A 22622-nucleotide genomic window follows, 5' to 3' on the forward strand; every position below is an offset into this window, starting at 1 on the left:
GTGCAGAGAGATGAGTAGGCAAGGCCCTGCTGAACATGCAGGTCTGTACCTGTTAGCTTGCTCACCTGCATGGACTGTCTTTCCTCTCCAACGTGGGGCCAGGATGTCCGCAGCAGCATGTGGCAGATGGGGGCAGCCACATACTGGAATCAGTCAAGCAGGGCTCAGGTCTCACTCCCGTTGCTTATAGTCATGGCCATGAGTAAGAAATCTCACCTCTCCGTGGCCATCGCCGTGGTTGTTCACTCTACTATGCTGTCCAACCCACATAGTAGTTTTCACCTGTGTAGGGCCTCGTTGCCGGTCTGCCTTGCAGCAGGTGGCACAGATCTTACTCAAGAGCCAGAGATTCACAGAATCTCCACGAATGATGCCCTGGTAATAGGAAAGGCCCTATAAAAAGGGGCCAAACTTAAATAGAAAGACTTGGATTTTTGTTTTGTCCTCTCCCTTCTTGCTTGAAATGTCAAATGATCATGGAAGAAGCAGCCACGTGACAGGCAAGCTGAGAGTATCCTGAAGGAAAGCCTGCCTGCTAGGTTCCCACAGTACAAGCAGTTGTAGTCAATGGCTCTCCGGAGAGTAGATGGGTCTTTTGTGTGTATTGGATACATTTTCTGAGCCTCACTGTCTACTATTAACTGGGCTAGGCATTTTGACCACAGTTGTGGGCCAAGAACTCCTTTGCCAAAACTGAAGAGTGAGGTCCCTATTTTCTTTGTGTTTATATTTGGAGGGGAGAGAGACAAGGGACTCAGAGCAGACAGTATTGCTGAATGAAGTTGCAATGACGTGAAGGGGACGTGACAGTTGGCACGTGTGACGTGAGTTGGCGAGCGAGTGAGACACGGATCTTTATGGTGGAACCTTGAGGAAGTGAGCCCTGGGCTGGGGCCCGAGTGTGAGCATGGGCAGTGGGAACAGCGGCCATAAAGAAAGGCCTTGGCACAGAGGAAAATGGGCAGGTCAGGAAACCGGCAATGAACAAAGGGAGAGTGGGAGGTGAGACCAGATGGTGGGTGCATAGTGGCTCTGTTTCAGATGCAGACAGGAAGCTACTGGAAGGTTTCTGTGGGGGTGCACGGAGGGAACACTACAACTACCACACCACAGGCACCTAATAAGCGCCCCATAACCAAGAGAGAGGGTGTGTTGAACCTTCTCCTTCTCAGGTTCCAGGGGATCCTCTACTTCCCAGCTCCAGATCGGGAGACCCCTTGGGCTGCCTTTTAAGTCCTCCCCCGGGGCCATTTGCTCCCTCCAGAGCAGACGACTATAATTGCTGCTTTCCACAAAGACATAAAAATCTAAAAGGCACAATCAATACAGCGGCACACACATCATGGTTTTCATTGCAACAGATAAAAGTGTAAAACAGCAGGGGTGGTGGAGCTCCCGAGGCTGCAGAGGGGTATGGGGGCTCCTGAGGCTGCAGGGGTGGGGTGGGGCTCCTGATGCCTGAGGGGTGCCCCTCAGGTTGTGGGATGCTCTCGAGGCTGCAGGGGGTGGGGGAACTCCGGAGGCTGCGGGGGTGTTCTGGAGGCTGCAGTGGCTATGGGAGGGTCGAGGGTTGGGGAGGATGAGGGGGTGGATGGATGGGGTGGAAGGGTTGGGGGAGTACTGCATTGGTCTCCCAGTCTGTCCTTTTCTTTCTGAGATCCTTGTAGAAGTGAAGCCTGGGAATGGCTCCTTCCTTTAAAGTCTACTGGAAAACAGGCTTTTCTACTTTCCAGAATCAGCAACCTCTGTTTTTAACCTCACTTCTGAATTCTGATCTGTCCCTTGCTTCCCCAAATCATCTAGGTCTCCCCAGACGTACTACGGTTCCAAGTGGCTTCCTAGATGCAGGTCTTAGGACAAGGGTGTCTCCAGAGCTTGGAAACTGGCCTTGACCCTGTTTCCAGCCCAGCCCTTGAGAATCAGCCTCTTCCCCTCCGCGTCCAGCCCGCCACCCACAGCTTGTGTGGCAACGTGCACAGAAACATTCATGTCTCCAGCTCCTGGATCCTCCCGGCGACGACTTCCTCAAACCGGTTACTTAATGAACGTCATCCAATTCCGATTCTGTCTTGCCACAGCCTCATTTGCGAAAGCCAATCTGCTTTATGATTTTAACCTCTGGCTAGAAACTGCTCCCAATTTCATGTCATCCATAAACTTGATGAACGATTAAAAAAAAAAAAAAAAAGAAGTACAGTCTAGGGCAGAGTTCATCAGATAGAAACATTACTGCTCCATTTTCCATTGTTACTTCCATTTCTCCCCATCTCTTTGATCCAATCTGTTTATGTGAATGTATCCATCCTGGGACCAATGCTGATTGGACTATACTTGAGGCTTCCCTATGCCCATCCCAGATCCTTTCCCTGTTATACACAAACCACAGTGTCCCTTGGAGAGAAGCTACCAAGCACAGCTTAACCCACTCCAATCTCCCTATCCTGCCATCTCCACAGTCATCATTTAGCCAAATCTGTTTGAATCTTGCCTATATTTGTAACAACTCCCTTAAAAAATTACTCTTTAAGAGGAATTGTACCAGGTAAGTAAGTAAATTGGCTTATCAAAATAACAAATATTTTAATATGTTTTTTAATAATATTACCCAGGGCAGGCAAAGTTTTAGGAAAAGAGACAAGCCATGAAAACTTTGTAAGAACACCACCCCACTGAAAATCAATTTGTTAAAGTTCTTTAAGAGTTTTAAAAGGAGAGAGGAGGGGAGTGCAGGAAGAAAAAGCGTAAAGAGATAGCATGATCTACCCAGTAATTGCACTTCCTGATGCCAGCCAAAGGAAGTCTTCAAAAATTCAGGGAAATGTATGTGCAGACTGCCTGCAAAAATCAAGTATTGAGTATTCATGACATCTACTAAATGAGAATAAGTGGTATTTTTAATAGGTATAAACTACAAAACAGTGTAACGTGGGAAAGGAGAAAACAGTATCACAAACTTGAAAGCCAAAAAGCAAATAATTTAGGACCAAGAGAGCAGGATCCTAAGCTGACAGCAAAGAATTTGAGAACTAGCTCAATTCATACCATAAATCCCTTTCCTCCAAAAGGTTGGGACTGACAATACCACATGACATCAGTATTGAGAGCAAAGAAGTGGCTGGCATCTGGATAAGACTTCTTTTTAGAAGCAATTGGATTTCTGCCCTATCCCCAGCTTTCAGATCCAAAGTCAGAGTCCTCAAAGATCAACAACAACAACAACAACAACAACAACAACAACAACAACAAAAATCAGACACTCCCTCCCTAGACAGTGTGCATGCAGAGAGGGCCTGAAAGTTTGTATGTATGAAGACTGCATGTTCCCTACCCTCTCTCGAACATCTAGGCTGGAGAATAGAGGAGTGATCAGACTCCCAGAACCCCATGCAGGAGATTGACATAAGAAGCTCCTTCAATAAGTCACTCACCAGGTGCCCACCAGGAGGGTTCTGGGCTTTTCAGAGTCTTATTTTTCAGTTCTCTGTCTTTTATTTTCCTTCTGGTTTTGAGTATCAGCATTATTTTGAAATTATCTCAAACCTTCAGAAAAGCTGACATAAAAATCCAAATACCTCTGTGCACCTGCATTGCTCATTGTTTGCTTTCTTCCCCGTGCCTACTTCAGCTTTCACTACCTTCTTCACCGTCTCCCTGTCTCCCTTCCTGGATGTCTCTGATGCCTCATGCTCTGCCTTTTATATGCTTTTATATCCCCACTCTTTTCTATTGGAGAGATTATAAATGTGCCTTATCCTAAAAGCAAAGGCTTCTATAATCACAACATGGGGCCCAGACCAGAGTAGTAGCACTAGAATCCTATTAGCTGACTTCAGCACATCTTCAATTTTTGTCAATTTCACCCAAAGTGTCCTTCAAGAAAATTTGTTTTTATTGTTGTTGTTGTTGTTGTTTTTGTTGTTTTTCCTGTCTCAGGATCTAGTCCTGAACCACACATTGCACATAGCTGTTGTTTGTCTCTGGTCTCCATTAACTCGAAATGATTTCTCCACCAGTGTATATGTGCTTTATCACTTCGATGTCTTTTTTCTTAAGTGGAGAGACTGCTTGCTTTGTACAATATCATTCAGTTGGGGTTGTCTGATTCAATTTGGGTTTTGCAATCAGGGTAAGAAGTTACACTGCAATTTGGTCACTGTGTCCTATCAGAGGGCATATGAGGTCAGTTTATGAGATGATTGGTGATGTTGATGTGGTTAAGATGACCTCTACTCACAAACCTCCACTGTAAAGTTAACATATAACTGAAGAAATAATACTTTGAAAATATCAAAATAGTCTCTATTCCTCAAACTTCCACGTACTAATATTAGCATCCATTGGTAATTCTTATCTGAATCAATTGTCACTATCATGGTTGCCAAGTAGTAACTTTCTAATTCTTTCATTCCTGTTCCATTGATTAGTTGCAATCCTTATACAAAAAGAACTTTTCCCTTCCACCTACTTACTATTTATGTGTGGATTAGTGGATTCACATTGGAAGGGTTATAGTTCATTGGCATTTGTTTTAATGCTCAAATTTTTCTCAGAGGTGGTGATTGTATTGTCAAGAACATTTGACATCTTAAGATGATGACTTCTAATTTCTGAAGAAAAATTATTTCCAGCCTTGAATAGTTGATTATATGTCTATTCACACTATCCAAAATATTTCCAGGAATTCAAGGTCTGAGTTTTTGTTTTGCTTAAAGACCACAATGGGTCATAGTAAAGAAGATATGAGTTGTAGAAAACCAGAGAGCTGGCGTCAGATGGCAAGAAACCTAGGACACTAGTAAAGTAGTTCCTAGAGTTGATTTTGCATTAGGCATCGACACACCCAGAAAGCCAGCTCAAATGGATTCAAAAGATACTCCCTCAGACAGAAAACACAAATCCAGAGTATCTGCTTGTTTGCAGAGAAAACTTACGCTGATGAAGAATTTACATTAAATTAAAAGTAATTATAGTTGAAAAACACAAACAAAAGCATTTTAACAATTAACTTCTGAGTCGAATAATTATGCAAAAAAAATAAAAATGGATATTGTATACCTCGTGGGGGACCTCTGAATGGTATTTATGCAAACATAGTGCTTCAGACACAAAATATTGATTTAACTGAAGTAATGGTATGATCTATACTGGGGATATAGGAAAAACTTTATGAGAGGTGTGGGCTAAGGAAAAGATAATATAGTAAAATGAACCTTCATTTGCCACAGTGGAATTTCAGAAAGAAAATGCTTAGCACAGACAAAATTAAGAAGTTTACATTCAAACATGTTATTTAAAGATTGTGCACTCAATAGAAGGACATAGCTAAAAGTTGTCTATCATTGTCTGTGTGGTAAGGCAAAGGGAGGGGGAGACAATGGGCTGCTAGTTTTTATAACCAACTCTGCAATACTACACTATCCCAGAATATATTCTATTTTTAGAAAATCAACACTAACAATTTAACTGAAACTGAAAAAACAGAACATGTGTGCATTAAAATGATAATCACTCCTTTATATTTTAATTACCATACTAGCCACAGGTTTCATATGGCATCTTCATACAAACTCTGTTTTGGTTGATAACACATATTTTAAATAGCACAGTTGTTTCAGCTCAAATGAATAGGGAAATGGCTCCAAAATTTGGGATACATCCGCAGAATTTTATATATAACTAAACTGAAATATTGCTTAGAAAGTGATTATGCCACAAGAAAACACTTATGACCCAGATATGGAGTATTTTGTGACTGGATCATTTCAGTTTTTTTGGGTTTTTGGGTTTGAATTGGAGTTTTTGTTTTTAAAATAAGAGTTTGCATAGAAAGAATAGAAATAAAGATACAGTATTGCCAGTGGTTGAATTCAGAATCTCCAAAACTATATTTCTGTCTTTAACAAGTGTTGATTTGGAACTTTAAAAGGATTTCAAGAACTGAAAAGTGGTTACAGGGATGGCTCTTCCATGGCACCTCACAACCATTTGTAACTCCAGTTCCATGAGATTCGATGCCCTCTCCTGGCCTCCTTGGGCACTGTATGCATGTCGTTCGTAGACATACATGCAGGCAAAACACTCATATACATATAACAAAAATAAATAGGCAGATATGGTAGCGCATGTCTTTGATCCCAGAACTCAGGAGGTAGAGGCAGATGGATCTCTGTGAGCTTGAGGCCAGCCTGGTAGGTTGGCCTGATGCTGTTTGTAGTCTAATACTAATTTGGGCCCCCAAAACTGGTTGCTCCAGAGGTGAGAGAGTCCACACTTAGATACTAGCAAAGATACTGCCCCAACTTAATTGTGATTGGTAAGTAAAGATGCCAACAGCGAATAACTGGGAAGAAGAAAAATAGGTGGGATTTAGGGAGGGTCAGAGAAGTAGAAGGAGAAGTGGAACATGCAAGAGGAGAATGAAAGTGGCCTTGAGTTAAGAGTCAAGACAGTGTGGTCCTGAGGGCTGCCCATTGGAGCTAAGAGTAGCACAGAGGAAACACAGTAAGTAATAACTCAGGGTTATTGATAGGAGAGTAGATTCTAATAGCATGGAGGTTAGGTATCTGCCCAACTCCTGTACTGCTTAAGGCTTTTTAAAAATATAAAAGCTGAGTGTGTCTTTCATCCAGGAACACAATAACAAAAGTTAGAGTAGAAACCCTGGGCCTGGTTTAAATAATTCTCTACTATAGCCTGATATACAGAGAGCTTCAGGTGAGTTCCAGGACAGCCAGGACTACATGCAGAAACTCTATCTCAAAAAATATATATATATATATAAAATTTTATTTATATTTATATTTATATTTTTGTTTTATTTATATTAAATTTAAATTTCTTATATAATTTCCAATAATATTGATGTATTCATGTAGAATTTTGAAAAATATTAATATGGATTAAATAGAAAATAAAAGAAATCCAGATAAAAATCCCATATTAAAATATGAGACTGTCTCCTTGATATGCATAAAGTGGCCTGAGAATGGCCATGACTGTCAGAGGTGCCAAGATCACCATTGATTTTAAACTGTACCAAGCAGATGTAACAGTTTCACATGCCTTCCTGATGCTAAATGTATATAACAAAGCAGCTCTTCTATAGCTCCTGTAGTCTGCTTCTGTACTGAGGTTGAAGTTGAGCTTGGGAATAAGACAACCATGCTTTCTTTTCCTTTTTTCTTTTTTTTTTTCCTCCATTTTTGTTAAATTGGGTATTTCGTATTTACATTACAATTGTTATTCCCTTTCCCAGTTTCATGGCCAACATACCCCTCCCCCTCTATATGGGTGTTCCCCTCCCCATCCTCACCCCATTACCGCCCTCCCCCCAGTAATCACGTTCACTGGGGGTGGAGTCTTGGCAGGACCAAGGGCTACCCCTTCCACTGGTGCCCTTACTACGCTATTCATTGCTACCTATGAGGTCAGAGTCCAGGGTCAGTCCATGTATAGTCTTTAGGTAGTGGCTTAGTCCCTGGAAGCTCTGGTTGGTTGACATTGTTGTTCATATGGGATCTCAAGCCCCTTCAAGCTCTTTCAGTCCTTTCTCTGAATCCTTCAACGGGAGTCCTGTTCTCAGTTCAGTGGATTGCTGCAGGCATTCGCCTCTGTATTTGCTGTATTCTGGCTGTGTCTCTCAGGAGAGATCTACATCTGGTTCCTGTTGGCCTGCACTTCTTTGCTTCATCCACCTTATCTAGTTTGGTGGCTGTATATGTATGGGCCACATGTGGGGCAGGCTCTGAATGGGCGTTCCTTCTGCCTCTGTTCTAAACTTTGCCACCCTATCCTAGCCAAGGGTATTCTTGTTCCCCTTTTAAAGAAGGAGTGAAGCATTCGTGTTTTGGTCATCCTTCTTGAGTTTCATGTGTTCTGTACATTTAGGGTAATTCGAGCATTTGAGATAATATCCATTTATCAATAAGTGCATACCGTGTGTGTTTTTCTGTGATTGGGTTAGCTCACTCAGGATGATATTTTCCAGTCCCATCCATTTGCCTATGACTTTCATAAAGTCATTGTTTTTGATAGCTGAGTAGTATTCCATTGTGTAGATGTACCACATTTTTTTAATCCATTCCTCTGTTGAAGGGCATCTGGGTTCTTTCCAGCTTCTGGCTATTATAAATAAGGCTGCTATGAACATAGTGGAGCATGTGTCTTTGTTATATATTGGGGTATCTTTTGGGTATATACCCAAGAGAGGTATAGCTGGGTCCTCAGGTAGTTCAATGTCCAATTCTCTTAGGAACCTCCAGACTGATTTCCAGAATGGTTGTACTAGTCGGTAATCCCACCAACAATGGAAGTGTGTTCCTCTTTCTCCACATCCTCGCCAGCATCTGCTATCGCCTCCGTTTTTGATCTTAGTCATTCTGACTGGTATGAGGTAGAATCTCAGGGTTATTTTGATTTTCATTTCCCTTATGACTGAAGATATTGAACATTTCTTTAGGTGCTTATCAGCCATTCTACATTCCTCAGCTGTGAATTCTTTGTTTAGCTCTGAACCCCATTTTTTAATAGGGTTATTGGTCTCCCTGTGGTCTAACTTCATGAGTTCTTTCCATATTTTGGATATGAGCCCTCTATCTGTTGTAGGATTGGTAAAGATCTTTTCCCAATCTGTTGGTTGACATTTTGTCCTAAGGAAAGTCTCCTTTGCCTTACAGAAGCTTTGCAGTTTTATGAGATACCATTTGTCGATTCTTGATCTTAGAGCATAAGCCATTGGTGTTTGGTTCAGGAAATTTTCTCCAGTGCCCATGTGTTCGAGGTTCTTCCCCACTTTTTCTTCCATTAGTTTGAGTGAATCTGGTTTGATGTGGAGGTCCTTGATCCACTTGGACATAAGCTTTGTACAGAGTGATAAGAATGGATCGATCTGCAGTCTTCTACATGCTGATCTCCAGTTGAACCAGCACCATTTGCTGAAAATGCTATCTTTTTTTTCCATTGGATGGTTTTGGCTCCTTTGTCTAAAATCAAGTGACCATAGGTGTATGGGTTCATTTCTGGGTCTTCAATTCTATTCCACTGGTCTCTCTGCCAAGACAACCATGTTTAAGGTCAACTTGAAACACACTGCAAGATCTTGACTCAAAAAAAAAAAATGAAACCAAAAGTGTGAATCAATATTTATGTTTATTTTTAAGTCTCAGAAATTGAAGTACTAACATATGAGGCTATTAGAGAGAGGGTATCACTCCACCCTGGCACATCAATAACTGAAGGCCTAGGCATCTCCTCTCTCACTGAGGCCAGACATGGCAGCCCAGTTAGGTGAACAGGAGCTATAGGCAGGCAACAAACACAGAGACATCCCCCCTCCAACCCTCACCCCATCTCCAGTTGTTGAGAGATGTGCATAAAGACTAAGCTGCACATATGCTGCATATATGTGGGGGTGGGGGGAAGCTAGGGCCAACCCACGATCGCTCTTTGGTTGGTGATCCAGGGTTGTTGAATCTTGGTCTTCCTATGGAGGCCCTATTATTCCCTTTAGGTTCCTCAATTTTTCCCCCAACTCTTCCACTGAGCTCCATCTAATGTTTGGCTGTGGTCTCTGCATCTGTTTCCATCAGCTGCTGGCTGGCGCCTCTCAGAGGACAGTTATGCTAGGCTCCTGTCTGCAAGCATCTGTTTTGCGTGTGCTTATTATTTGGTTTTTGTTACATTAAGGATGATTTTCCACCCAGATGTCTGTGCAATGAGGGAGAAATAAGAACTTCTCTCTCCAATTCATCATGCTCTTAGGAGCAGAGGAATCAGAGAGAACCAAGGGCAACTCTGGGCTGAGAGGAAGGGAGTGAAAGAGCTGTGATTTAAAGAACACTTCCTTAACTGTTTCACATTGATTCCCCATCACTTAATAAAGGGAAGGGGGCAATGAGGAGAGGAGGGAAAGACAGGAATCTTGCCATAGACCCAGGAGTAAAGCAATGGTGTTAGGAATTAGGATTTAGGATGGAGGGAAGTGGAGGGAAGGAAGAGGGCAGAGAAAGTGTGTCACACACACACACACACACACACACACACACACACACACACACACACACACACCTTGCAATCCCAGTCATTACTTCCATCTTCTGGGAGTCAGAAAGTCAGAAGAGGCAACTACACCCAGCTTGGAACTCAGCTGGAACTTTGGGAGACACTGTCTATTTTTCTTTTTCTTTCTTTCTTTTTCTTTTTCTTTCCTGCTTGGCAGCCAGTTTGTGAGATTAGTGCCCACTCTGCTGTGCTATGGAAATTGCTTCAGCTGGCTCTGCACTCCTCTGCTTCAGAAGCAGCTGCCAGGAGGTTAAGAGGCTGAAATGGACTGGCAATCATTTTTACAGAATTATCTGGCTTCCCAGAAAGGCTATAATAACTGGTTCTGGAGAATGAGGAGCCAGCTTTCTGGTAAAGACAATCCTGGCCCCAAGAGCAAGCCACAATTCCTTCCTACAGCCTTGGGCCAACTCTGCAGTGGGTACTAGCAGGAAGTAACCAGGAAGGGCCTGTGGGCCAGAACAGATTCCCTCATGGGATGCTGGAAAGCAACTGCCTGCCTCTGCTCAGCTTAGCACACAATGCCTGCACAGCAGGTCCTATTAGCATCCCTTTGTGCTTTCTTAGGTTTATCAATGGCTTCATTTCCCACTTTGCACTCCTGTTCTTTGGTCTCCTTTTCTCTTTCTTTCTTTCTTCCTCCCTTCCTGTTCTTTCTTCCTTTTAGTTGCAGTATAAAAGCATTTTGAAAATATGTTTTTTCTGGAAGTTCTCTCTCTCTCTCTCTCTCTCTCTCTCTCTCTCTCCCTCCCTCTCTCTCTCTCTTTCTCTCTCTCTCTCTCTCTCTCTCTCTCTCTCTCTCTCACACACACACACACACACACAAGTGTCCTCACAATGTAAACAATTTTCTTTTTTCAAGAAATGTCATTCAGGCCTGGTAATTTAGGCCTGTAATCCTAGCTACTCAGGAGGCTACAGCAGATTGCATAACAAATTCAAGGGCAACTTTGGCAATTTCAGACCCTGTCTCAAAATAAAATGTTGAGAGACAGAGGGAGAGGGAGAAGGAGCACTTTGGGGTATAGCTCAGCAGTGGAGCAATTGCCTAACATGTGGGAGCCCACCAAACCCAAACCTTAGTTTTACTTGCTCTTAAGCTTCATCTAAATGGCATTGTATAATATGTCCTTTAAGGGCTCTATGTTGCAAAAAATATTTAACTTCAATCCAGGGTTTCCACCTTGCCTTTGATCATTCATTTTCTGGATAAAAGACACACAACTTTTCCTTATTCACATTAAGCCTTAATCAGCTCAAAAGCTGGGCAGATAGCTACCCTTTATGCTATTCTGTCTGTTTCCTAGTCAATAATTCTATTATATAATTTGCCATTGCAAATTTTTTCTTTTTATTGAATTATATATATACACATTTCAAATGTTATGCCCTTTCCCCCCTCCCCCCTTTGCTTGCTTCTGTGAAGTGTTCCCATTCCGACCTCAACGGTCTGGCATTCCCCTACACTGGGGAAATGAGTCTTCACAGGACCAAGGGCTTCTCGTCCTATTGATGCCAGGCAATGCCATCTTTTGCCATATATGTGGCTGGAACCATAGGTCCCTCCATGTGTACTCATTGGTTGGTGGGTTTCTTTTTTTTATTAGAAATATTTCTTTACTTACATTTCAAATGGTATTCCCTTTCCCGGTTTCCTGTCCATAAGCCCCCATCCCCACTACCTCCCCCATATGGGTGTTCCCCCATTCTTCCCCCTTACTGCCCCCCCACGACATTCCCCTGCGCTGGATTCCAACCTTGGTAGGACCAAGGGCTTCTCCTTCGATTGGTGCCCCAACAAGGCTATTCTCTGCTACACATGCAGTTGGAGCCCTGGGTCAGTACATATAGTCTTTCAGTAGTGATTTAGTCCCTGGAAGCTCTGGTTGGTTGGCATTGTTCTTATGGGGTTGCAAGCTACTTCAACTCTTTCAATACTTCCTCTAATTCACTCCAAGGGGGTCCTGTTCTCAGTTCAGTTATTTGCTGCTAGCATTGGGCTCTGTATTGGACATGCTCTGGATGTGTCTCTTAGGAGAGATCTATATCCAGTCCCTTTCAGCATGCATTTTTTAGCTTCATCAATCTTATCTACTTTTGGTGGCTATATATAAATGGGCAACATGTGGGGCAGTCTCTGAATGGCCGTTCGTTCAGTTGCTGCTCTAAACTTTGCTTCCATATCCCCTCCTATGGATATTTTCCCACTTTTAAGAAGGAGTGGGAGCATCTTCATTTTGGTCATCATACTTCGTGAGCTTCCTGTGGTCTGAGGATTGCATCTTGGGTAATTCTAGCTTGTGGACTAATATCCACTTACCAATGAGTGCATACCATTTGTGTTGGATGATAATTTCTAGTTCATTCCATTTGCCTATGAATTTCATGAAGTCATTGTTTTTGATAGCTGAGTAGTACTCCAATGTGTAGATGTACGAAATTTTCTGTACCCTTTCCTCTGTTGAAGGACATCTGGGTTTTTTTCCAGCTTCTGGTTATTATAAATATAGCTGCTATGAACATACTGGAGCATGTGTCTTTGTTGTATGTTGGAGCAGCCTTTGGGTATATGCCCAGGAGAGGTATAGCTGGGTCCTCAGAAGGTGGAATGTCCAATTCCTGAGGAAACTCCAGACTGATTACCAGAATGGTAGTACCAGTTTCCAATCCCACCAACAAAGGAAGAATATTCCTCTTTCTAATCATCCTCAAGAGCATCTGCTGTCACTTGAGATTTTGATCTTAGCCATTTTCACTGGTGAAAGGTGGAATCTCAGTGTTGTTTTGACTTGTGTTTCCCTTATGACTTATTTCTTTAGGTGTTTCTCAGCCATTCGGCATCCACCAACTGTGAATTCTTTGTTTAGCTCTGAACCCCATTTTTAATAGGGTTATTTGTCTCCCTGCGATCTAATTTCTTGAGTTCTTTGTATATTTTGGATATGAGCCCTCTATCTGTTGTAGGATTGGTAAAGGTCTGTTCACAATCTGTTGGTTGCCGCTTTGTCCTAACCACAGTGTCCTTTGCCTTACAGAAGCTTTGCAGTTTTATAAGATCCCATTTGTCGATTCTTGATCTTAGAGCATAAGCCATTGGTGTTTTGTTCAGGAAATTTTCTCCAGTGCCCATGTGTTCGAGATGCTTCCCCACTTTTTCTTCTATTAGTTTGAGTGTATTTGGTTTGATGTGGAGGTCTTTGATCCACTTGGACTTAAGCTTTGTACAGGGTGATAAGCATGGATCGATTTGCATTCTTCTACATGTTGACTTCCAGTTGAACCAGCACCATTTGCTGAAAATGCTATCTTTTTTCCATTGGATGGTTTTGGCTCCTTCATAAAAAATTAAGTGACCATAGGAGTGTGGGTTCATGTCCGGGTCTTCAATTCTATTCCATTGGTCTATCTGTCTGTCTCTGTACCAATACCATGCAGTTTTTTTTTTATCACTATTGCTCTGTAATACTGCTTGAGTTCAGGGATAGTGATTCCCCCTAAAGTCCTTTTATTGTTGAGGATAGTTTTAGCTATCCTGGGTTTTTTGTTATTCCAGATGAATTTGCAAATTGTTCTGTATAACTCTTTGAAGAATTGGATTGGTATTTTCATGGGGATTGCATTGAATCTGTAGATCACTTTTGGTAAAATGGCCATTTTTACTGTATTAATCCTGCCAAGCCATGAGCATGGGAGATCTTTCCATCTTCTGAGGTCTTCTTCAATTTCTTTCTTCAGAAGCTTGAAGTTCTTATTGTACAGATCTTTTACTTGCTTGGTTAAAGTCACACTGAGGTACTTTACATTATTTGGGACTATTATGAAGGGTGCTATTTCCCTAATTTCCTTCTCAGCTTGTTTCTCTTTTGTGTAGAGGAAGGCTAGTGATTTATTTGAGTTAATTTTATACCGAGACAATTTGCTGAAGTTGTTTATCAGCTTTAGTAGTTCTCTGGTGGAACTTTTGGGATCACTTGAATATACTACCATACCATCTGCAAATAGTGGTATTTTGACTTCTTATTTTCCAATCTCTATCCCCTTGATCTCCTTTTTTGTCCGATTGCTCTGGCTAGAACTTCAAGAACTATATTGAATAAGTAGGGATAGAGTGGGCAGCCTTGTCTAGTACCTGATTTTAGTGAGATTGCTTCCAGTTTCTCTCCATTTAGTTTAATGTTAGCTATTGGTTTGCTGTATATGGCTTTTACTATGTTTAGGTATGGGCCTTGAATTCCTATTCTTTCCAGGACTTTTCTATGAAGGGGTCTTGAATTTTTTCAAATGCTTTCTCAGCATCTAATGAAATGGTCATGTGGTTTTGTTCTTTCAGTTTGTTTATATAATGGATCACATTGATGGTTTTCTGTATATTAAACCATCCCTGCATGCCTGGAATGAAGCCTACTTGATCATGGTGGATGATTGTTTTGATGTGTTCTTGGATTCGGTTTGCCAGAATTTTATTGAGTATTTTTGCGTCAATATTCATAAGGGAAATTAGTCTGAAGTTCTCTTTCTTTGTTGGGTCTTTGTGTGGTTTAGGTATAAGAGTAATTGTGGCTTCATAGAAGGAATTCGGTAGTTCTCCATCTGTTTAAATTTTGTGGAATAGTTTGGAGAGTATTGGTATGAAGTCTTCTATGAAGGTTTGATAGAATTCTGCACTAAACCCGTCTGGACCTGGGCTCCTTTTGGTTGAGAGACCATTAATGATTGCTTCTATTTCTTTGGGAGTTATGAGGCTGTTTAAATGGTTTTTCTGTTCCTGATTTAACTTTGGTACCTGGTATCTGTCTAGGAAATTGTCCATTTCCTGCAGATTTTCAAGTTTTCTTGAATATAGGCTTTTGTAGTAGGATCTGATGATTTTTTGAATTTCCTCTGATTCTGTAGTTATGTCTCACTTTTCATTTCTGATTTTGTTAATTTGGACGCACTCTCTGTGTCCTCTCATTAGTCTGGCTAAGGATTTATCTATCTTGTTGATTTTCTCAAAGAACCAACTTTTGGTTCTGTTGATTCTTTCTATGGTCCTTTTTGTTTCTACTTGGTTGATTTCAGCTCTGAGTTTGATTATTTCCTGCCTTCTACTCCTCCTGGGTGTATTTGCTTCTTTTTGTTCTAGAGCTTTTAGGTGTGCTGTCAAGCTGCTGACATATGCTCTTTCCTGTTTCTTTCTGCAGGCAGTCAGAGCTATGAGTTTTCCTCTTAGCACAGCTTTCATTGTGTCCCATAAGTTTGGGTATGTTGTATCTTCATTTTCATTAAATTCTAAAAAGTTTTTAATTTCTTTCTTTATTTCTTCCTTGACCAGGTTATCATTGAGTAGAGCATTGTTCAATTTCCACGTATATGTGGGCATTCTTCCCTTATTGTTATTGAAGACCAGTTTTAGGCCGTGGTGGTCCGATAGCACGCATGGGATTATTTCTATCTTTCTGTACTTGTTGAGGCCCGTTTTTTGACCAATTATATGGTCAATTTTGGAGAAACTACAATGAGGAGCTGAGAAGAAGGTATATCCTTTTGCTTTAGGATAGAATGTTCTATAAATATCCGTTAAGTCCATTTGGCTCATGACTTCTCTTAGTCTGTCGACATCACTGTTTAATTTCTGTTTCCATGATCTGTCCATTGATGAGAGTGGTGTGTTGAAATCTCCCACTATTATTGTGTGAGGTGCAATGTGTGTTTTGAGCTTTAGTAAGGTTTCTTTTACGTATGTAGGTGCCCTTGTATTTGGGGCATAGATATTTAGGATTGAGAGTTCATCTTGGTGGATTTTTCCTTTGATGAATATGAAGTGTCCTTCCTTATCTTTTTTGATGACTTTTAGTTGGAAATTGATTTTATTTGATATTAGAATGGCTACTCCAGCTTGCTTCTTCTGACCATTTGCTTGGAAAGTTGTTTTCCAGCCTTTCACTCTGAGGTAGTGTCTGTCTTTGTCTCTGAGGTGTGTTTCCTGTAGGCAGCAGAATGCAGGGTCCTCGTTGCGTATCCAGTTTGTTAATCTATGTCTTTTTATTGGGGAGTTGAGGCCATTGATATTGAGAGATATTAAGGAATAGTGATTATTGCTTCCCTTTATATTCATACTTGGATGTGAGGTTATGTTTGTGTGCTTTCATTCTCTTTGTTTTGTTGCCAAGACGATTAGTTTCTTGCTTCTTCTAGGGTATAGCTTGCCTCCTTATGTTGGGCTTTACCATTTATTATCCTTTGTAGTGCTGGATTTGTAGAAAGATATTGTGTAATTTGGTTTTGTCATGGAATATCTTGGTTTCTCCATCTATGTTAATTGGGAGTTTTGCAGGATACAGTAACCTGGGCTGGCATTTGTGTTCTCTTAGGGTCTGTATGACATCAGTCCAGGATCTTCTGGCCTTCATAGTTTCTGGCGAGAAGTCTGGTGTGATTCTGATAGGTCTGCCTTTATATGTTACTTGACCTTTTTCCCTTACTGCTTTTAATATGCTTTCTTTATTTTGTGCGATTTGTGTTTTGACTATTATGTGACGGGAGGTGTTTCTTTTCTGGTCCAATCTATTTGGAGTTCTGTAGGCTTCTTGTATGCTTATGGGTATCTCTTTCTTTAGGTTAGGGAAGTTTTCTTCTATGATTTTGTTGAAGATATTTACTGGTCCTTTGAGCTGGGAGTCTTCACTCTCTTCTATACCTATTATCCTTAGGTTTGATCTTCTCATTGAGTCCTGGATTTCCTGTATGTTTTGGACCAGTAGCTTTTTCCGCTTTACATTATCTTTGACAGTTGAGTCAATGATTTCTATGGAATCTTCTGCTCCTGAGATTCTCTCTTCCATCTCTTGTATTCTGTTGGTGAAGCTTGTATCTACAGCTCCTTGTCTCTTCTTTTGGTTTTCTATATCCAGGGTTGTTTCCATGTGTTCTTTCTTGATTGCTTCTATTTCCATTTTTAATTCCTTCAACTGTTTGATTGTGTTTTCCTGGAATTCTTTCAGGGATTTTTGCGATTCTTTCAGGGATTTTTGTGATTCCTCTCTGTAGGCTTCTACTTGTTTATTAATGTTTTCCTGTGTTTCCATAAGGGAGTTCTTCACGTCTTTCTTGAAGTCCTCCAGCATCATGATCAAATATGATTTTGAAACTAGATCTTGCTTTTCTGGTGTGTTTGGATATTCCATGTTTGTTTTGGTGGGAGAATTGGGCTCCGATGATGGCATGTAGTCTTGGTTTCTGTTGCTTGGGTTCCTGCGCTTGCCTCTCGCCATCAGATTATCTCTAGTGTTACTTTGTTCTTCTATTTCTGACAGTGGCTAGACTGTCCTTTAAGCCTGTGTGTCAGGAGTGCTGTAGACCTGTTTTCCTCTCTTTCAGTCAGTTATGGGGACAGAGTGTTCTGCTTTCGGGCGTGTAGTTTTTCCTCTCTACAGGTCTTCAGCTGTTCCTGTGGGCCTGTGTCTTGAGTTCACCAGGCAGCTTTCTTGCAGCAGAAAAGTTGGTCTTACCTGTGGTCCCGAGGCTCAAGTTCGCTCGTGGGGTGCTGCCCACGGGCTCTCTGCAGCGGCAGCAACCAGGAAGATATGCGCCGCCCCTTCCGGGAGCTTCAGTGCACCAGGGTTCCAGATGGCCTTTGGTGTTTTCCTCTGGCGTCCGAGATGTGTGTGCAGAGAGCAGTCTCTTCTGGTTTCCCAGGCTTGTCTGCCTCTCTGAAGGTTTAGCTCTCCCTCCCACGGGATTTGGGTGCAGAGAACTGTTTATCCGATCTGTTTCCTTCAGGTTCCGGCGGTGTCTCAGGCAGGGGTCCTGCCGCTCCTGGGCCCTCCCCCACGGGAGCCCAGAGGCCTTATACAGTTTCCTCTTGGGCCAGGGATGTGGGCAGGGGTGGGCAGTGTTGGTGGTCTCTTCCGCTCTGCAGCCTCAGGAGTGCCCACCTGACCAGGCGGTGAGGTCTCTTTCCCACGGGGTCTGGGAGCAGAGAGGAAAGTGCTTTTTTAAAGATGACTTTTCTGGAATAAGCATGGCTGTGGCTTTCCTGGTTTTTGCATTTTCTGGGGTTATTTGTTGATATAATAATATTGGTTAAACCCTTGCATTTTTTTATCTTGAATTTTTGTCTTCTGGGATATGTGAAAGTTTCAAATTAAAATGCTTATGATACAAGGATTGCATTCAACTCCTGCTACAGGAAATCTAGAGTTTCCTCTCTAACCCATAGGTAAAGTTGAAAAAAGACTTATAGACCCTCTTACGCAGAAATTATACCTCTTATCAGCAGAGAAAAAGCTGCTGACTGATTAAAAAAACCCTTCAGTTCCCCAGGAAGATTTCTAGGACCATGTTGGTGAGGATCAGTAACTCACAGCAGGAAAATAAAGATGTGGAAACAAAGTCATCAAGACTAACAAGTGAGACAATCCAGTTGAAAAAAAAACAAGACCAGAAGTCCCTCCCAGAGGCAAAGATTAAAACAGAGACTGAAGGAACACCCATTCAGAGCCTGCCCCACAGGTGGCCCATACATATACAGCCACCCAATTAGACAAGATGGATGAAGCAAAGAAGTGCAGACCGACAGGAGCCGGATGTAGATCGCTCCTGAGAGACACAGCCAGAATACAGCAAATACAGAGGCGAATGCCAGCAGCAAACCACTGAACTGAGAATAGGTCCCCTATTGAAGGAATCAGAGAAAGAACTGGAAGAGCTTGAAGGTGCTCGAGACCCCAAAAGTACAACAATGTCAAGCAACCAGAGCTTCCAGGGACTAAGCCACTACCTAAAGACTATACATGGACTGACCCTGGACTCTGTCCCCATAGGTAGCAATGAATATCCTAGTAAGAGCACCAGTGGAAGGGGAAGCCCTGGGTCCTGCTAAGACTGAACCCCCAGTGAACTAGACTATGCGGGGAGGGTGGCAATGGGGGGAGGTTTGGGAGGGGAACACCCATAAGGAAGGGGAGGGGGGAGGGTGATGTTTGTCCGGAAACCGGGAAAGGGAATAACACTTGAAATGTATATAAGAAATACTCAAGTTAATAAAAAAAAAAAAAAGGAAAAAAAAGAGTATAATAAAGCATATTGGAATAAAATGTTAATCGCCAGAGGGAATTCTAGATAAAAAAATAAAATATCAGCTGTTCTAAAAAAAAAAAAAAAAAAAAAAAAAAGAAGTCCCTCCCAATCTGAGGTACATATAACAAACAGTAAACAAGAAAATCTCATGATACACAAATATGGAGAGACATGGGTGATGTGCAAATAACCTATAAAAGGTTACAAGCCACATGGCTTGAGAATTTGGAGAATCTCTCTTTTGTTCACCCTATTTCATTTCTACTTTGAGTATTTTTTTTCTTCCTTGATAAACTGTCTCTATTTTTACCACTATTCATGTGTTGCTGACCTAATTGATTGCAGAACATAAAGTCCTAGAAATTCAGCAGGTGCCCTCCAAACGAACATGGTATCAATTACTGATTGGTTCTTTTGCAGTAGTGGGACAAAATTAGAACTAGATAGAACACTGTTCTAATCTTACTTAAATGTTTCCAAATGAGACCTGAAAGATTCAAAATGCTTCCAGTGATTCAACTCCATTCTCAAACCAACCTAAAATATTTATAGAAATAAAACAATATGCAGACAAATTGCTTTCTGGTTGGTTTTAAAGTCTGTTCCCTAGGAAGGAATGCATGTTCACTATTGTAAATCTGACCAAGAACCCATGGTTGCAGAGGTCACAGATCCCAGTAATGAATCTACTACTAATATTCTACTAAATCAGACTAGCATTAAATAGTTCTCTAAATTCATATCTATACCTATAGATTAAAGCAGCTTTCAGTACTCATCAAAGAAGTTTCTTTGTATAGTGGATGGTGGTCAAAACAGAAACTCAGCTTAAAGTACAGAGAATAAGTATTGGAGGAGTGCTTAATCAAAAAAGAACATCTTACATCACTCCTACCACCCAGTGTCAGGAAGCATCCTAGAAGGCAGGGCAGAAAGACTGGACGAGCAGGGAGGTCCAGGAGGACCAGAGAGAAAACTCTTTTTTTTTTTTTGATAAAAAGAATTGCTGCATTCCTGAATCTCAGCAGCTGTGACTGCCTGTGCAGGATTTACAAAAGTTTAATGCCTGAGAAGTTATTGGCAGTTGTTCAAAGATTTGTTGGGTCTAAGCATTTTCTAGGGTAGTCTTTAAGATCTCTTTTTATAGAGTTATATCATTTGCAAATAATTAATTCTATTATTTTATTGCTATGGCTAGAATTTTTAGCATTATATTGGAAATTACTGTTAGAATTAAAAAGCAAAACAAAACAAAACAAACTTGTCTTGTTCCTGATTTTTTTTTTTTTTTTTTGGAGATGGAGTTTTTCTATTATGTCACTCTAACTGTTCTGGAACTCACTATATAGACCAGACTGGCCTGAAATTCACTGAGATCCACCTGTTCTACTTCCCAAGCATTGGGATTGTTCCTGATTTTAAAAAGAAATACATTTGCTTTTCCTCATTCAGTATAATGTTGCCTGCAGACCTGTCATACACAGACTTTACTATGTTGAGGTATGTTTCTTCTCTTTCTAGTTTATTCATCTTACTCAGGAAGGGATGGCCTTTTTGAAGGCCTTTTATGCATCTATGGAAACAATATTGATTTTTTTGGTCCTTGATTCTATTAATATGCTCTTTTACATTTATTGATTTTTTAAAATTATTGCACTACCCTTGCATTCCTAGAATGAATACAATTTTATCGCGACATAGGATTTTTTAAAACTGTATTGTTGAATTCAGTACGCTTTTAAATTTTTACTTTTTATGTATATGTGTTTTGCTTGCATATATATCTGTGAACTATTTGGATGTCTAATGCCAACGGAGGTCAAAAGAGGCCATCAGTCTTTTAGGATTGGAGTTGCAGACATCCATAGGCTACTGTGTGAGATCTGGGAATTGAACCCAGGTTCCTTTGCAAGAAAAAAAATGGGCTCTTTCTAGCCCCCAGATGCTCTAATCTTCTCTCACAGACAAAGAGTCTTCTACAGGACATGTTCCTTCTGATCTATCCACAAATGGTTCCACAGACCCTGAACAGCAGGGAAAAAAAAAAGCCAATTCTCCTAAGACTGGACCAACATCCCCATACCCATTTTCCTAGGATTCCTACAGACATATCAACCCCAAAGCCATCAGGAAGTAGCTAAAGATCATGATCACCATATTCCTGCTCTGCTATTGCCTTTTTCTAATTTTTCTTTTTTAATTAAACCAAAACTGGGGAATGTTAGCATTTTGTCTAAGTTCTGCCCCACAGTTGACTGGCAACAGCCAGGTATGCCTGACTCATAAAAGGGGCTGCTTACTCCCACTCTGTCCTCTTGCCCCTTCCCCTGTCCCCGATTCCCCTCCCTCCTCTTTCCATGTGCTCATGGTCAGCCTCTGCTTCTCTGTGGTCCCCTCAGTGTTTGCCCCCTACTGAGCCTTGCTGATGCATGTGGAAGCTTTTGCTCTTTAGAAAGGAACATCCTGGCCTTTCTGTTCGGCCATGGGTGGTAACCCCTGGGCCGTAACAGCTTTGATGTCAGTTCTTGGTTTCAGTTTCTGTTTTCCTGCTGAGAATGTAAATTCGAATTTCCATTGTGCTTCCAGGGGTTTTTCCACCCCGTGGTTGGTGTATATATACCATGAACCACAGTAAAGCTTTTGCATTCTCTTAGCACAAATGACCCAAGTCTGTGGTTTTTCTTAAATTCCCCAGTCCTACATCCGGTCCTTGGTACCATGGCGGCATGGGTGCTGTCAAGTGAAAGTCCCACCAAGATGGGAAAAGAGAGGAGCCTTTGACGGGATCGTTCCAGGAGCCAGCCAGTGAAGTGGAAGGAACATATTGGGTGAATGGGCCACCACGTTGGAGCCCCAGTAAGAGAGATACAGTGAAGGACACCGCAGGAATTGAAAGCACATGCCAAGGAAAGTTTAAAAAAAATTGGGCCAGCGGTAAATAAACCTTGTAAAAAGTGACAAGGTAATGGTAAAGTTTTTTTGTATATGTGTTCTTTTAGAGTTACACTAAATTCTAGATATTTGGGTGCTCTTGTTGGGACGTCATCTAGTTCTCCCACTCTATGTCTGTTTGTCTGTCCTTGGTGGACCAAGCTGTCCATGTCTGTCAGTTTATGTCTGTGGTTTTTGTTTCTCATTGCTTGAATGTTTTGTGTTTCATATTCAAAAGAAAAAAATGGTTAAAACTTTAAATGCTGGTTGTTTATCCCATGATTTAATTTTCACTCATTTCAAAAATGATAGATAGATAGATAGATAGATAGATAGATAGATAGATAGATAGATAGATAGATAGATAGCAGTATCAATTGGCCTTTGGAGTCCTGAACCTGTAGTTAGGAATCTAGGCCAGCTGAAGAATCCCCCAGGGGCTGAGTATATATACTAGCCGATTTTAAAGGGACCAGCACCTTCTCAGTTTCTACGGGAAGGGATCTGATGGCTGTTTCTTTTAGGAAAATCTCTGATTGTGTTTATTAGATTCAACAGGTGACAAGGTACTT

General features: G+C 41.3%; 1 long non-coding RNA gene across 1 annotated transcript; it reads left to right on the forward strand.

Annotated features, from left to right (window-relative positions):
• Nucleotides 1–736: 736 nt before the first annotated feature.
• LOC108349162 (uncharacterized) lies at nucleotides 737–2168 on the forward strand. The gene is made up of 2 exons (XR_015647046.1): nucleotides 737–965; nucleotides 1804–2168. It is a non-coding gene; the product is annotated as an uncharacterized LOC108349162 (long non-coding RNA).
• Nucleotides 2169–22622: the final 20454 nt, after the last annotated feature.

The sequence above is a fragment of the Rattus norvegicus genome, chromosome X, assembly GCF_021556685.1.
Source record: "Rattus norvegicus strain SHRSP/BbbUtx chromosome X, alternate assembly SHRSP_T2T, whole genome shotgun sequence".
Classification (NCBI taxonomy): Eukaryota; Metazoa; Chordata; class Mammalia; order Rodentia; family Muridae; genus Rattus; species Rattus norvegicus.